The sequence below is a fragment of the Protopterus annectens genome, chromosome 10.part0 (genome assembly GCF_019279795.1).
Source record: "Protopterus annectens isolate FY-2018-M chromosome 10.part0, PAN1.0, whole genome shotgun sequence".
Taxonomy (NCBI): domain Eukaryota; kingdom Metazoa; phylum Chordata; order Ceratodontiformes; family Protopteridae; genus Protopterus; species Protopterus annectens.
In genome coordinates this window covers 947,587,321-947,606,156 of record NC_056744.1, presented here as the reverse complement: position 1 = coordinate 947,606,156, position 18,836 = coordinate 947,587,321, and positions in this window count along the sequence as shown.

Here is an 18,836-nt window from a genome sequence, read left to right as displayed (position 1 = left end):
CAGGTGCATGGAGCTGGAAAAAGAACATGACACTGGGTGCTGAGGTGGTGGTGCTGTGGTATCGTTGTCGCCTCACAGTAAGACGCTGTCCGGTTTGATTCTCAGCTAGAGTGTCTTCTGCGTGGAGACATGCATGAATGGGTGTACCTTTGTTGAAGGTTGTGCGTCAGGGCTGGCAACTCGGCATGTAAAAATCTATCCGCCAATCATTAGCGGACCAGAGTTCTGCTGTGGTGACCCCTGCCGAAAGACACAACAAGGATGACACTGGGTATGGTTAGGAGATTAAATGGAGCCTCCTTTATGAGCAGTATTGATTGCTATGCTGGAATATGTGTAAGGCTACAAGTTCTCTTACATGTAGATATAATTTATGGTTCAGGTTCATAGATGTAAACATTACAGAAAAGTTTGAGCAGCCTAGCTGACATTGATAATTAGTTTTCACCCTCTATTTCTGTAGTTTTATGAATAAATGTATCATATTTATGTAAGACTCATCAAAGAGACATGCTCTGTCACTAAGTTACATAATGTACTGTTGTCTTCAAATTATAACAGTATGATTTTAAGTTCACATTGCACCAAAGGATATTAAACATAAGACCAAAGAAAGCTAAGTTAATGCATAATGTTGGCAATGTCATCTAAGAAGCATTTTGGCAGTTCTGTTTTTAATCAAGGATGACCTGTATTTCTATATAAAAGTAGCTTTTACCAGTGCTTTGAATTCCTGTTACAGAGTACATCTGAATCTTTGTTTTCTGTAACATTCAATTAGACAACATTTGCAATATTCAGGAAGTGTTAGCCATAAGAAAATAAAATAAGATATATTAAACATATTTATTTGGCAGGCAAAGAACAGGTGATATTTAAAAAACGTTTTAAATGAAAAGAACATGGTGTACAACAAAGTGGGGGGGGTATATGTGTCTCCATATATATATATATGTCTATATATATATATCTATATACATCTGTATATACAGATAGATAGATAGATAGATAGATAGATAGATAGATAGATAGATAGATAGATAGATATTAATATTGTTTTAAGAAATGGTGACAGTCAGTATTAGTTTCTTCCTTGTATTCAGTAATACAATGTGTTCTAAAAGTCAACCGTGATGATGTTTACATATTGGTTACCCGAGTTATTTAGACAGTTTATTACAGCAGGCTTTTAAACTGCGGTGGTGGTGCTCCCGTAGCGTTGTCACCTCACAGTAAGACATTGTCCTGTTTGATTCTCAGCTAGAGCGTGTTCTGTGTAAAGACATGCATGAATGGGCGTACCTTCGTTGAAGGTTGTGCATCAGGGCCGGCAACTCGGCACGTAAAAATCTACTGCCAATCATTAGCGGGCCGGAGCTCTGCTGTGGCGACCCCTAACCAAGAAAAGCCGAAAGACACAACAACAACAGCATTACAGCAGGCTTTTGGAAGACATTATTTATTTTTCTATGCTTTGACAATAATGAAATTGAACAACCCATATGACTAATGCTAACTTGAACTAAATTATATACACAAATGACACTTACTGTAAAAACTGAATCCTTATGAAAAAAATAGAGAAAAATAGTATTAATCAATTTTCTCTACACATGTAAGTAAAAAAGAAATGTCTGCATATAACAATATTCACTGTTCAGTTCCAGAACATACAGAAAAGTTTGATTAAGGTTTTAGTGTGTCTTTTTGTTTCTGGATTAATGAAGCACTTGATAAACCCTTGAGAAATGAACGATGAGTGACATCATGTATGACAACAGCTGTGCTAGTAATATGTGATTATGTAGTAATTATGTTTGGACTATAAGGCTGGGCAGCTATATGAGTCTGTCAGGTATCAATCTTTCATTAGATTAATACCACTACTACACTGTCATAGGTAGTACCACTTTGCGCTAAGAAAACAGATTTTGTTCTCTACAAAGCATGAACTTTATTTTCATAGCATTGACATCACAACTTACTGAAAATGGAAGGGTTCTGTCTGGCTCCATACCACAGGGAGGTGGAGTCATAACTCTGTCTCAGGCAGAGGTGGTTTGCTTAGTGGTTCTGGCATAGGAAGAGTCAGACAGAGACAGTGAGGCGTGAAAGGCCATGGTCCACTCCCCACTCCATGGTGGAGGAAGTCTGTGTGCAGTCAGAAGCACACAAGGTCATTTAATCTACCTGGTAAAGAGAAGAGAAACCACTACTCATGTCACAGTGGGAAGAGCACGGCTGCTTTGATGGTATGCTCCTTGCAGAAGTGAGGAAATGTCCTCCACAAATAGCCCACTGCACACTCCCCTCTGGCACCTTCTGAAAGTGTGCTCCAGGCTAGGTATGGGACAGAAGTAGACAAAATCACTGACTCACCCTTAATCTCTGTCTGGATGATAACTTGTCTTAGTCAGCTCGTACCTCTTAGGGAAAGCATGGGCTAACAGACCAAAAGTGGTTCTGATGGTTGCGTGAAGGTATGGCTAAAAAGTTATAATTTTGTTACACCTAGCCATTTTTTAGTTCTGGCTCAGGGCCTACTATGTTTTTTATATCTCCAGTGTAGGTAGTAGATAGAAGAGAGACAGAGAGAGTCATTAGGGACTACTGAGTCCTTTCTAAGAGCATCCTGATGAACAGCTATGCAATAAGAAGACTCTGATGTCTGACATTTATTTGTGATGAAATACTGGCTCTTGATTCCCACACATATAAGCAGTAAACTTTGGAAGCTAACCATACTGAGCTTCATGAATAACTTCTAGTCTGTGATTTAGAGTGCATGTTTCATTTATAACCTCCATCGTATGGGAAGAGTAGTCAAGTTAATTTTAGAATGTATGAAGACCAGTTGTGGACATTATGCAATAGGTATCCCCATTGTCTGCAATAGCATTTTCTGTACCACAGAGAGTCTAGTCAAACTGTATCAGGCAATTAAATAACTTGCAACAATTCATCTCTGCCATAAAATATCACTTGACAACTAATAAACTATGCAACTGTACCACACTTACAGTTTGAATATGCAATCCTAACTTTGTCCATTATGGACACTATCCAAGTGTATCAACATAGCATTTTTGATTTTATTCACAAGATCTTGAAACATGTATTTCCTTAATTTGATATGCTTTATGAATTGTAAAAAAACTGTATTTCTATTCTTGCTTTGGAGCTCTTCTCCTTAGGCCTCTTCTGATAATGGACATTTCAGTTCCCAGATTGACTTTCACAGTAAACAAAAGCAAATAAATAAATAAATACATGCATCCATTCATCCATCCATACATACATACAGGAATACATAAATAAAAATTAAGAGACATAATTGGGGAATGCTGTTGCCCTAATAACACTTTAACTGAGACTTTATGGCCCAGATTAATCACAATGATGTCTCTATTTCTTATGATTTTGGAAACTGGAAACCTTTGCTCTTTGAGAATCATGGAACCTTTCTTACTCTGTTAAGAATTAGTATGGGGAAGATGGGGTGAAATTAATTTTGCATAGTTTTGTAACTTGGTATATTATTGCTGATACTTTTTCTGCAAGGCAGACTCTTGGAACTTGTACAATTTTTGAAAAACGCAACAAGGCATGTTGAGTCATTGCTGATTATATGTGTCAGCCTGGAAGGTGATTTAGTTACCTAATATGAAGATGTACTTGAGAGCTACGCAGCTAAGGCTCATATACATAACAAAAACAAAGTTATAAATTTAAGTGGAAAATAAGGATGATAATGGAATGGGGGGTTGGGACTTTGAAAGATAGAGACTAGGATTTTGGATGCAAGTCCTTAATAACCATTTTACAGAATGCTGTATTTATAAAGTAGCAAAAAGTATTCTAAGAACTAACTCTGAAATGAAGAATGAAGATTTTACCAATGGAGATGATTGCAAATAGGGTGTAGAAAATAGAAAGAAAATAGAAATAGGCAAGAGTGGAATGTAATTTATTGGGAAAAAATAAAGGAACCAATGCATTGGGAGTAAGTAACTCAGAAAAGAAAGGTAATAGAATGAAATGAGACTAAACAGAAGGTTGGACTGCAGATTAAAGACTGCCTTAGCTATCAGGGATATAGACAAAGGGAAAGCACAGGGGGTGCTATATGAAAGACCTGTTGTACTAAAGATTTTCAGTTGTGTCTAGAAGAAAATCTGCTTTTAAAAAGGGATAATTTAGTAGAGCATATAAAATATTTCATAGTTAAGTATAAGAATTGGATGAGGATAGAAAACCTTTGGAAAAGAGAAAGGAAAGACAGTTTACAAGGAACAATGGGAAAAAGTGTAAGGCTTCCAATTATGCAACAAAATCCAAAAGATTTATTATTTTTCCTTGGACATGTTTTCATAGGTATTTTTACACCCTAAGTAGACTTCAGGGGATTTTTATTTCTGAGGTGGATAACAAATGCTGTAGGTGTGATGGAGACATACCGATCAGCTTCCTGGTGCACAAATTCTGGCAAAGCTAAAATAATACAGGCAAAGACACAAAAGAAAGGATAGATTTTAAATACTGTTGTTAGTAACTTAGTTGACAAAAAATAACATTATTTGCATTAACATGCACTTTCTGAATGATATGAAGTCTGAAATTAAATATTTGCCATTATTTAGTGACTTCATTCCTCGATGATTTGCCAGATAACCAACATTTTATGAGAACACACCAAAAATATGAGGCAGCATCTAGTCATACTGTAATGTTTTAGATAGTTTAAGATTCAGACTCATTTTATAGGATGTCATGCTTAAATTTGTGTCTAAGATGCATGAATCTAGGGTTGTCCTTGATGGCATACTCTCTCTTAAGGACCAGATATTAGCCGTTGTTGAGTTACAGTGGTTCCATCTAAAGAGTATTGCTTTTATCAATGACCTTATTCCATACCTGGAGCTGTTGGGTTCCAGATTTGTGAATGATTGCAAACTAAGAGCAGTCATTGAATCCCCAAGATGCAAACATCTTGCAGGAAGGCTTAACACAGACAAAGGACTGGTGCCAAAGCTACAGTTTAAAACTCGATGCCAAGAAATCCATAATAGTACCTTGCAGAAAATTGGACACCCTGAGAAACTACATCATCAATAAAACACCCCTAAGAGTAGACCTAGTAGTCAGGGACTTGGTGACGTATGTAGATAGTAACCTAACGTTTGACCAACAGGGGTCTAAGTTAGTAAGAAATTCATTCTAAGCCACTCAACTTGTAAGTACGAGCATGCCATCCAGATCCAGGGAGATCATCATACCACTTTATTTGTCCCTCATCAGACCCATCATTGAGTATAACACCCTTTTCGGTATGTACCTGACCAGGCACATGCAACAACAGAAATGTCTACAGAGGCTCATCACAAAAAGAATACAGGGCATAAACATGTCCTATACAGATGACCTCAAAGCCCTATCTCTGTACAGTGTCTCCTATAGACTGTTGAGATAGTATCTATGCCTGGCATATAAGGCATGTTTGGGCCCTGCTCATATGGACCTTGCATATCCACAAAATGATCTGCATCAGAATTACTAGATCCAAGGACTACAATTTTGCTTGCAATATAAATAAGGCATGCTGGAGGGGTAGGTATGTGTCTTAGAGAATTCCCATTCTGTGGGACAGGTTTCCCATCCATGTGAAGCAAAACCTTTCCCTAACAATATTTAAGTGTAATCTAGACCAGTGGATGGGAAACCAGAAATTCACTCCTGGTCGAGCATGCCCTAGCTAACATATAACCCCTTAAAATAAGCGCTGAAGCAAAATAACTTGTAGCAGACATTTTGGTTGCATGGCTAGGCTTTTTAAGGCCCCAGTGGTCATTAGCATAGTATACACCTATGAACCTATATAACAATATATTTCATTATTAATACATACATATTGGATATATGTAACCTCATTATAATTTGCAGCATTAATTCATATTCATAAAAGCAGTTTCTGGAATCAGCTTTATGTTTATTTCTCCAAATCTTCAAACTTGAGTTACAGAAATGGGTAAACTGGCTATGGTTTTATGAGATGGATTACTATCACTTGCACTGTTCATGTTACTAAAACACAGCCTAGCAGTCAAATGAGAATTAACCACAGAGTATTACATGAAATTAAATAGTATGTACCAACATGGTTCTGGTGGTATAGATATGCCGATGGATTTCACCTGATTTATTATATAGAATAATCTGCTGTTTCTCAACCTTTTTTCACCCAATGCAGCAGTAAGTAATTTGTAAGACCTGTGGTATTAGGACAGGCATTTCTAAAGAATCCTTTTGACAGATGGAAGTCCTACAAGTTCCCCATAATACCCAAGTGAAGCAAAATAATAATCTGATGTTTCTCAGCCATTTTTCACCCAACACACTTTTAAGTCATTTCTAAGACCTTCGGTATTAAGACAAGCATTTCTAAACAACCCTTTGTCCAGCTTGAAGTCCTACAAGTTCCCCATAACACCCAAGTGAAGCAAAGTATGTTTCATGAACTTTAAATTGCAATAACATTTATTTTTGTACTGAGTCTCTAGCCTATCACCCAAACTCACCCCCATCCTTATTAGAAAGTGTTTAAATATATTATCCTATTATATTTCTCTTACCTAGCTTTCATACCTGTATTTTGCTATCTAAACCATTTGCTGGTGCACTCTGCTAAGAAATTTAAATTTTCTAAACAATTACTTCTTAATTGTATACATAAACTTCTGGTTAGAATAAAAACAATGACTTCAAACTAACTTTTGATTTTTTTATCTTCTTCACTGGTTGTTTTTCTATGTGAGCTCTTCTGAGCTTGGTGTAGACCCACCCTGCCATCCTGTAAACTAACTCTATCTTTTCTCTCCAGCTTTATCTGTTGCGCCAACTCTCCTATGATGCTCCGTACCATTTAAAACCTCTAGCTTCAGTTTGGCACCTTCTTTCTTTCTTTCTTTACTGTTTGGCTCACTTTGGTTCATTAACCCACCCCCTTTCTCACCCACCCCCTAATCAATTACATTTATAATATCCATAACTCCTCCACCCTCATCATCACCATCCAATAAGCACTGTACTTCTAATTTCATCCAATTAACACACACCAACTTCTACTTATCATATTGCAATTAGTCCTCTTCCTCAAGTAGACTCTCCTAATTATACAAAGTCTATCCTTTGGTTTTCTATTTTACTATATCCTAAACTTCCTTAACCTCACTGTTCTCCCCCATTTTTTTTGCTCTCTTCCTCCATATCTAATTTCTTTTCCCTATCACTACACACTATGCTAATACCCTCACATTTTATCTTCATAATATCCCTAATCTTCTCACTAAGTCTGCTAATACAAGCCACTTCCCTCAAATGTACTGTAACAGCTACACCTGTAAAATTACCCACCTTAGACTCATTATTGATAATTAAGTATAGCAATTACCAACATATTCACCTTACCAAACTCCAATTCCTAAAAAAAAAATAAAAACCCATCTACAACTTCCTACTCAACCTAACCTTTTCTCTACCTCCATACACCTCTTCATTTTCACACCACACCAGATCAAATCATCCCCACCTCGAATTACACACATTACGTGACCTCCCTCCCTCACCAACCCTCTCTAAAAAAGCTGCCACTAACAACAAATATATATAATAGGTATCTAACCAAACAGATTACTGAATTTCACTCATGACACATTACTCCAGATTTAGTAATAGTTAACTTTGAAATGTGGTTTAAAACCACATTATTCAAGATAAAAAATAGTTTCCAAAGATATAATATACTAAGAAAAGACATAACCTCAATCCTTTAGTAATGCAAAAGTTCTACATTAGTGTATATTAAACATAATTATTAACATTACCAATTAAACTATTATTATGGGTGATATCACAACCACATTATTATTACTTCAGATACTGTGAGCAAAGCCAAAGCAGATGTGAGGTGTCATTGTAATAATGTTGTAAAATCCACAGATAAATGGGAGTAAGCAGTATTAAGCAGTAGTAATCAGGAGTAAGCAGATTTAAGCAGTAGTAAGCGGGTTTAAGCCCGTTTGCACTGGTGTAAGCAATGTGCACACAGGTTAAACAACATTGAAGCTAACTCTCCGTGAACATATTTAACCGGAGGTTAGCATTGCATACCATTGTGCAAACCCACACAGACCTGCTTACAATTGCTTAAAAGTGCCTTAAGCACTCTGTATGCAACAGCCGTTGTTCTGCCCAGCAACAAAATCAACAGCCCTTGCAGGTCTTGAACCCAGGACCCTGTACACTATAGTCAACCAGTAAGCCATCACAGCAGTACATAAGACTGAGGTATCACCAAATAGATCCTCACTATAGGAATATTAAACTTTGCATGTGAAAGGAATCTATATACATTTTTATGTTGTATAACCTACTACATAACATAAATATGTGAACTGGAGTACTGCATTAAGTCCAGATGTGAGGTGTCATTGTAATAACGTGTTGAAATTCCCTAATAAACACAAGGACACCATACAGTGTATGTACACATGAATCATGGATACCAAACACATATATAACATGATAACATGTAATGAATAATAAATCAATGCCAAACAGTAAATAGTATGCAAATTAAAAATTAAGCAATGCTAAGCTTGCACAGCCCTGCTTACTAGGTGTAAGCAATGTGTAGGCCAGCTAAATCAAGTTTGCCCATTGGTATACCCTTTTAAGCAATGCCAACATTAGTTAAGCAGGTTTGCCCATAGCTTAGCATTTTCAAAACCGTCCAATCATGGCAAAGTGTGGAAAATCGGCCCTATTTAAACCCAACAGGCAGGGGAATACATCTCATAACTGGTTGTAGCTTCCTCCTGTAGGCACTATGACCGGTGTGGGAGAGGGAATGCACTTTTGGGTGCAGCGCTGGAACATCCAGGAGTCCAAAGTCATGGCAGGACTCCTTATTAAAGACCATGACCAGAGACTGCTGCAGGGCCAGTACCAGGGTTCCCAATATAAAGCAGAAGCCTGGGACTGTCTCGCCTGTGACCTCACCAGTGCCACTGGCATACCTCGAACTGGTGAGCAGGTCAGGAATCACTATGCTGACCAGTGGATTCAAGAGTTTAGGAGGATGGGGATGTCCCAGCTGTGTCTAAGTATCAGTCCACTACTTGTTTAATAATTGCCAGCTCATGTATATTATGGATAGGTATGACTAAATATTCCTCTTATGTCTTTGACAGCAGCTGATGAGCAGGCTGTGAACCGGGAAGCCCATGCCTGTAGACGGCAGAGGTTGCTTGTGATGCAGGTTAGTAATACTCTTGCATGTACTGTCATAAGAAATAAATCTAAAAGTAGTAGAAAGTTAATTGCCAGTATAAAACCTGTATTGTTTAAGGCATGTACTGAATACACCAGACAATATGGCAGGAAGAGTCTCATATAGGCTGTATGTAAATAAAAGGTTAATAGCCTGACAATAAAGGTCTAACTGCTGGAATGCATGTGTTTATTCTGGTATCATATGGTAATGTAGTGTTGCAATCTCTTAATAGTACTGTTGTATTAAGCACTGTTACCCACACTGTGCTACATAAATAAAATGTGTAGGAATGTCTGTATATGACTGCTGTATTCACAAGAGGTCATACTGTACGACTGAGAGGGACTTAGAAAACAGAGAAAAGATAGACACCATAATCCAAATAGCACAGTCAACTGAGACCTGAATTGTTGTATTTTTAGCACACACAGCCATGGTTCGAATCCTGGGAGTGGTAGTAAGCTGTATGCAGAATCATATCCCACAACTGTACAGATATGTCCAGAATGCCCAGTTAAGTAGCCCATATCCACTGCCTGTCACTCTGTCCCCTGGCAAATCAGTGGGATGATCCCAGACATTTAGGCAGCAAATAATGACATACAACTGATTGTCAGACATCTATAAGAACAAACCTGTCACTCTAGCAACTCCCCAAAATGTTATGAAGGTAATAAGTCCCATCTCCACCCCCATGGTGTGAAGTTGTGACCAAAGTGTGTGGAATATGGTAATATGTGTGGCAACATTCAGGTAGTGCTAACAAACTTTCCACCCACATGTCTGTCAGATATGAAAACTGTGCCTAGAAATAAAAAATTAAAATCCTGGACTGGTACTGTTTACTCTGGTATTGTATGGCATTGTTAGTGTTGCAGTTGCTCCGAATACTAAGGTATTACTCATCACTGTTAGCCACACTGTGCTACATAATAAAAATGTCTAGGAAACCCCATATAAGAGTGCTGTAATTACAAGGTCAGATTGTAAAACCACGGGAGACTTATAGACAGAAATCACAGAAGAGATATACAGCAATATCTATATAGCACACTCAACAGTGATGTACACTGTTTTATTTTTAGCAGACACAGCCATGGTTTGAATCCTGGGAGTGGTAATAAGCTGTATGCAGAATCATACCCCACAAGTGTCCAGATTTGTCCAGAAAGTCCAGTTAAATGGCCCATATCTGCTGGCTGTTACACTGTCCCCTGGCATTTCAGTGTGCTAATATCTGACATGTAGCCAGCATTTAATGTCATATAAATGACTGTCAGGCCTATACATATTTGGAAAATGGCTATGAAAACAAACCTGTCATTGTACAACTCACCAAAGGTTTATGAGGGCAATGGTCAAAATATGTCTTGGTTTCACCTGCATGTTGTCAAGACATGCCCAGAGTGTGTGCAATAAGAGATGGACAGGTATGTGCATAACATCAACCTGGAATCTGGGAATATGTGTAGAAATTGTCAGGTAGTGTTAACAAACAATACCTCCACAGGCATACCAGGTAAGAGGTGTATACTGCAGGTAAAACTCAGTTCATGTATATAGTTGTCTACATCCATACCACTGTCCAAACTAAGGTCATAGGGTACTGTAAGGTTCAGATCACAGCACTGACTAGGAAAGTAATGAGAACTACAGGGATATACAAGTTGTTAATTGACATCTGCCACCCCCCACCATATCTGCAACAATAATCTAAATACACAACTCAATCGGTATGTGGTCTATTAAATCTGTTGGGACATATGTCCTTTTGTTTGATAAATATTTAAATTTGTTTCTATGCATGTGCCATGTTGAAATACTCCCACATTGGTGGCATGCTGCCATCAATGTACCTGCATGCTGTTCTAATGGCCACTGTGGTTCCATATATGCACATGTTCTGTTTGCTATGCAACTGTTCCATATCTGGTGTTTTGGGTTAATATGAATATCTATGCATGCTGTTATACCTAATCCCAGAATGTGTTAACTATTACTAACCCACATATGTTGTAAAATTCAAACACCATAGCACGTTTGGGAAGGCCGGTCCCAGCGGACCCACCTCTCCCACCTCATCTGGCCATGGCACCGGGCACCAGCACATCTGGGGCCCACCCCAGGACCTCCTTGTCCCCTGGTCCTGCACCACCTTCGGGTGGAACCGCCTCAGGGGATGGCACTCACCCCCCACTGGGAGTGGGTGCAGACAGGACACTGTCACCCATTGCCAGCTCCATGGTCTGGTCTGTAGCGAGCTCCATAGTGAGTTTGGAGATCTGCTACACCAGCTTGAGGGCTACATGGTGCAGCTAGTAGGTCATCAAGGCCCTCCTACTCAGCCCCCAGCACAGCCACCTTTGGGGCCATGAAGGTGCAGTGGTGACTCCCCATGGGTGGGGACCTCAGTCCTACTGTTTCCACTAGGGGGCTCATGGGCTTCCGACTTCCAAACACCCCTCTCCATCAAGGTGTTTCCCCCCACATGTCATATACTGCCACTGTATGCTGTCTTGTCTATTATCCTACCCAACCTACCTCCCCAAATATACCTACTATCCCTCCCCAACATCCCACTCTCACCTTCAAAAAAGGGCACTTTGTTCCCAAAAAAAAAATCTTGCCGCATACATAGTTGTCCATTTCACACACTTGTCCACTGGACACATGTAATCTGGTCTAATTGGCTTCACAACATATTATTGTTGACCTCACACCTCTCTCAGGGGTATGAGTGTCCAAATATATCTCCAAATCAGTGTATATGCACAGCTGTTGCTGTAAAAGAAATGGGCAGCGATGGACCTTCCTTACACCCGTCCTCCACATCCCTAGCTATTTTACACACTGTTTTTCCCTCTTTGTGCCCCTTTTTCACCACTTTCCTATCAACCCTTTTTCATTTCTTTTAAAGAAATTAGCATGGGGGTAAGCGGGAGTAAGCACTTTTAAGCAGCAGTAAGCAGGTTTAAGCCTGTTTGCGCAGGGGTCAGCAATGCCTACACTGGTTAAGCAATTGAGAAGCTAAATCAGTATAAGAAACTGTAACCGGAAGTTAGTAGTGCTTACCTCCACACAAACCAGCTTACAACTGCTTAAAAGTGCCTTAATCACTCTGTATCCAATGGCCCTTGTTCTGCCCAGCAACAAAATAAACAATCTTTACAAGGCTCGAACCCAAGACCCTGTACACCATAGCCAAAGTGATTTTCCACAAAACCATGTTAGATATACATAACCCTGATGTTTTCACAAACATATCATCCAGCAGAGTCATTCAACAGTACAGGAAATGTATTTATACATGTAGATGTGTGTGTGTGTGTGTGTGTGTGTGTGTGTGTGTGTGTGTGTGTGTGTGTGTGTGTGTGTATATATATATATATATATATATATATATATATATATATATATATATATATATATATATATATATATATATATATATATATATATATATATATATATATATATATATATATATATATATATATATATATATATATATATATATATATATATATATATATATATATATATATATATATATATATATATATATATATATATATATATATATATATCTATATATAAATATATATATATATATATACATATATATATATTTATACATAGATATATATATATATATATATATATATATATATATATATATATATATACAGATACAAATCGATAGATATAAAAGAGAACATAACAAATACATATATGACCAAAGGCACCGTTAATGGGGGTGAGGGGGTCCAATTTAAATACATCTTGTAAGTATTGATATCACCCCCTCCCCCACAGAAAAAAACAGATCTGCCCTGCAACACAATACCAACTGTTGCAAGTCCCATACCCAGGACCCTACACAACATGGCCACAAGACGTTAACAGTAATCCATGCTACCTGTATGATGTCAGGATGGTATCAGTAGCATATCATGCAGTACAGTCTGGCTACCATAGGGAATGTACAATGTGGAAGCAATAAACATTTCAAAGATACATATACACCACATATATGCAGATATGTATATATATATATATATATATATATATATATATATATGTGTGTGTGTGTGTGTGTGTGTGTAACTACACTTACACACACAGAGATATAAATAGGAAGATACATATTTAGAGGGGGCACAGCATATTGAACAGCTAGTAGTCTTACAGTCGACACCTTTTCAAATGGACAGTGTATGAGTCACTCATACAAAACACAATTGTTGCCTGAAACATATGCCCACAGAGAAGTCAAAGGATATGACACCACACACAGGTTTGCATACATAAGAAAGTTTTATTTGTATACTATTACAGTTGTATATGCCATGTCATTTAGCTGTTAAGACTTTGAAATACATTCTGATTAATGCAACTCTCAAGCATATCATTTTATACAGTAATCCTAAAGCATAATATATGTCGCTGTCCAGGCCAAGGCCTTCAAGTACTACAGCAGTAAAGACAGACTGGGCCACAGGATAAAAATTAATCAACAGTAAGTAATGCAGATGTATAGTCCAGCAGCCTCTAATTACATTCTGTACTCAATCCCTAGAGGGAAAAGACTTAAGTTGACAGAGTGGGATGTATCTGTTACATAACAATCCATAACTGATAACATCACAATCACACTGACAAACAGAACAGTCTGTATGGCAGTAAGCACTAGGCCACCAATGTTCTCAAGGTGAAATGTATGGTAATGTACAGCCATATACTTTACGGCAACTTACTACTGATATCCCTCACATGTTGTAACAGCCTAGGTTATATATGGTGCGTACTCCCCTCCCCATAGACTGACTTATAGGGACATATAACACTGTTACATACACTGACCTCTGGACTGCAGAAGGGCACACATGTTTTGTGCAGCTGAAGCCCACATATATATGGAACCAACCCCACAATATCTGTGGGGGCCACAACAGCACTTGAATGCTGACAGGAATGGCAACATGACATAATCACAGGTCAGTACATAACACCCCCTTACTGCATGTCATATGGGCAAAGCCTGGTATGTAGGTGGAGGACAGAGGCCAGAACACAGGCCCATATATGAAATGATGTTATCATACTCTGAGTAAGTTGCTGGTGAACAGGATAGTCTGCAACATACCCTTAGTCAGGAATGGCAACATGACATAATCTCAGGCCAGTACATAACCTCTTACTGCATGTCATATTGTCAAAGCCTGGTATGTAGGTGGAGGACAGAGGCTGGAACACAGGCCCATATGTGAAATAGTGTTGTCATACACTGATTAAGTTGCTTTTGTCACAGGATAGTCTGCAACATACCCTTAGTCAGGAATATGAAGTCAGAAACACAAATGGACATAGCCATGTACTGATAGCACTCAACACACACAATGCCAGTGATATATCTGACACAAGACCTGTGTGGTGGACAGACAAAACATAACACGCACACCTCTGGCCATCATGTGGATAGGCCCACAGTTGAGAGCTATACAGACAGACTGCCTTCCATGTTAAACTAGTATGTCAACGCAAACCTTGTAACACTGGTGCTATGCAATGCATATAACAACACTACTCACACTCTGTAGTTCTGGAACCTTATATAAATATGTAGCTAGACTGAGTCTGCAAGTCCTCTTTTAAGAGGTATTGCTACCTGCTGTCTGTAACACTGTTGCCCACACACAGGAAGGATGTCCACCATACAGGAAAGGTAAAGGGACCATGCCCACATGATGTAGGGATTTATAGTAGTGGGTTGCCATGACAGTGGTTATTGAAAGTACTACACAGCATGTTGCATGCATGTAGCAAGTGGAGGACACCGATTGGTGCAGAGGCCATCACCTGATCATGTGCACCACCTACAAAATCCATGCTGCAATGTATTCAAAGCAGCTCAATCCCTTTACTGGAGAGAGAGAGAGAGAGAGAGAGACAGAGAGAGAGAGAGAGAGAGTGAAAGGCAAAGCCAAAGCAAAAACAAAACAAAACAAAAAACAGAACAAAAAGACAAAATAACATCCATCCATCAAACTGTTCAGAACAGACATCACTCCCACAACAGGTATGTGAAGTATATATGAATGTAATTGAATGTAGTACTTGGCTCATAATAATGGGATAGATGATGTGGAATGATGTATATGTGCCATCAGGTGTTGTTGTAATGATGTCCAGCTGAACAACTGCTATGGACAATAGTGGCTGTCCCTGTGGGTAGTGAGCCATACCCGTCAACTGTGCAGATTAGCACTGACTGACGAGATGTAAGCCATCATAGTGTCTTTTGTGTAATGCAAAACATGTATATTAGTGTGGCCAATAGCTGGTAGTGGAAGTAATGCCATTATGATGGACACGAGGATTCCAGAGCCCACCACTTGCAGGACAGTCAAGTTAAAGTGTAATGTAGCATGCAGAAATGACATAGGGGTGTAATAGGTTTTCCTGCAATCTGTCCCTATATATAACCCCCAAATGTTAGGCTGTGTCCACATGTGGCACCTGTCTGTGTTGTAGCAAAGCAGAACAGTGCAGCTGTGCATGAAGGAGAGTTAGAAAGTATGTACCCGATGTCTGAATGCACCCTATATATATATATATATATATATATATATATATATATATATATATATGTATTTTTATATATATATATATATATATATATATGTGTGTGTGTGTATATATATATATGTATATATATATATATATATATATATATATATGTGTGTGTGTGTGTGTGTGTGTGTGTGTGTATGTATATATATATATATATATATATATATATATATATATACATGTATGTCTACAGATATACAGACATCTATATGTATTTATAAGTATGTGTGTGTATATATATATATATATATATATATATATATATATATATATATATATATATATATATATATATATATACATATATGTATATATACAACTCATAATATATATCTGTGATATCTAGATATATATATATATATATATATATATATTTTATATATATATATATATATATATATATATATATATATATATATGAGTATGTCTACATATATACAAACACACACACATATGTACATAAATACATGTCCCCTAGTTTTGCATCACAGTGCTGCATGCTATGTGTGAGGGAACATCACACATATCAGTACACACACACACACACACACACACACACACACACACATATATATATATATATATATATATATATATATACATACAGCAGTAAGTATGTGCAACATGGATGGTTATGTCACATGTGAACCCCTTGTTGGGACGACATTGCCCTTGTTTGTGAAAGTGGGTTTGTGAATTTGGGGAAGGATAGCAGGTATATTTGTAGGAGTGGGTTGGGTTGGAAGATAGAGAAGACAGCCTACAGGGGCAGTATATGACATGTGGTGGGTAAACACCCTGGATGGGGAGTGTCATCTGTGATGTGGAAGCCCCATGAGCCCCCATATGGAAACAATGGGAACAAGGCCCCAACCCATTGCCAGTCACAACATCAGCTTCACGGCCCTGAAGGTGCCTGGGCTGGAGGCTGAGCAGGAGGAGTATGTGGACCCTGTGAGTGTGTACTGAGGGCCTCAAGGTGCTGTAGCACATCCTCCAAGTCTCCCTATGCACCAGACCCTAGATCTGACCTCGGGTAACAGGATCATGTCTGTGTGTGCTCCCAGGAGGGGACACCATCCCCTGACGTGGTTCCACCTAAAGGTAGTGCAGGACCAGTAGATGAGGAGGCCCCAAGGTGGGTCCCACATATGATGTGGCCTGCTAACATGGCCAAATGAGGTGGGAGAGGTGGTTCTGCTGGCAAGTGTTCCCTAAACATGCTATTGTGTCACTGTTATAGAACATATGTGGGTAGTAATAGTCGACAAATTCCTGGATCATGTCTAACAGCATGCATAGGTATCCCCAATAACACAAAACAACAGATGTGCAGCAATCACATAGCAAACAGACCAAGTGCATATATTGAACCATAGTGGCCCTTACAATGACATGCAGGTGACATTGTCTGTAACAGGCCAGCAATGAAAGTGTCCCCACAGGTAACATGGCTGCAAACACATAGCTAAAAGTGTGGTACAATATGATATATGTCTCAATGGTAGGTATTCTGTAGCCATACCTCTTGATCAGATTGTTGTTGCAGATATGGTGGGGGCAGACAGAGATGTGTATTAAGAACTATGGTAACCTTGCTGTATAAGTTGCTCAGACCTGTTTCCATCTTTATGTCTTTCAGGCAAGATGTCCTGTGAGGGACTCTCTGTTTATACAGAGGATGAAAATGAGGTCATCATCACACACCTGGTGAAGCATTACCAGGTGTTGTTTGGCAGAACAGCCCACGAGCAGCAGGAGCGGACCGCTCTGTGGAACAATCTTGTCCACAGGGTAAATGATGTCGGTCTGCATAACCACAGTTATGAGCAGGTCTGGCTTCATTGCACTGATCTACTTCGCAATGCACGTCGGCATGCTGCTGCAGTCAGGGGGGAACATCTCACAACAGGGGAGGTCATGTCATCCATCTCCCCCTCACACATGTTGAGGCGCTCCTTGCCAACCTCAGGGCTCCTTCCCACCCACACACACAACTTGCGGAGAGTATAGTGGAGGTGGGTGCTACCCACACATTGGCAGAGGAGCATGCATTAAGGCCACAGGGCACATCAGTAGGCCACTGTTGCATATCCATCCACATCTCTACAGGTAGATCATGCATGTATGAGATGACATATATATAGTTTGTTGCTGCGTAGTAGTAATAAACAGATGTGCATAAGCTGTAGTATTGTGGGCTTGTACTGTTGATGTACTGTAATGCTGCACCCACCCTGTACCAATGCCACAGCTGTGGCTACTGACATCACATCTCTCACACACTTATGTAGGTCCCTCTGGTATACCTCCAAGGCAGCAGACTGTAGCTGGTGAGTCTGATTTTATTTCAGGTTTACCAATACGCTGGTCATGTTATGGCTATGGTATATTCCATGCACACATTTAACACACTTACCCATAATGCATGCTGTACATGTTCATGTATTGTTGTTGTTAACTGCACTGCATCACAGTGGTCACCATGATGGTGTATCTGAAGCGTATGTTAGACTCCTGCCATGTAACTTACATCCTGTCATTGCAAAATGTGAGCACAGCAATGAACATAATGGTGTGACAAATGATCTACAGTAGGGACATGTGTGAAACAGCACCTTTATGCAGTGCTACCACAGTGTATATACCAGTATTACAATGGCAATTGTTACAGAGCTACACTATGGCATATCATAACACTGTGGTCCACAACCCTTACAACCTGCAATGTGGTCCCAACATGAGCAATAAGTGTGTAACATGGAATTGTAGGTTAGGGCAGCAAATATGGGGAATATATACCTTCACAAACACTGGAAGCATATGTGTGCACACACTCCAGATAAAATATAGTGGAAGCAGCTGTTGAGGT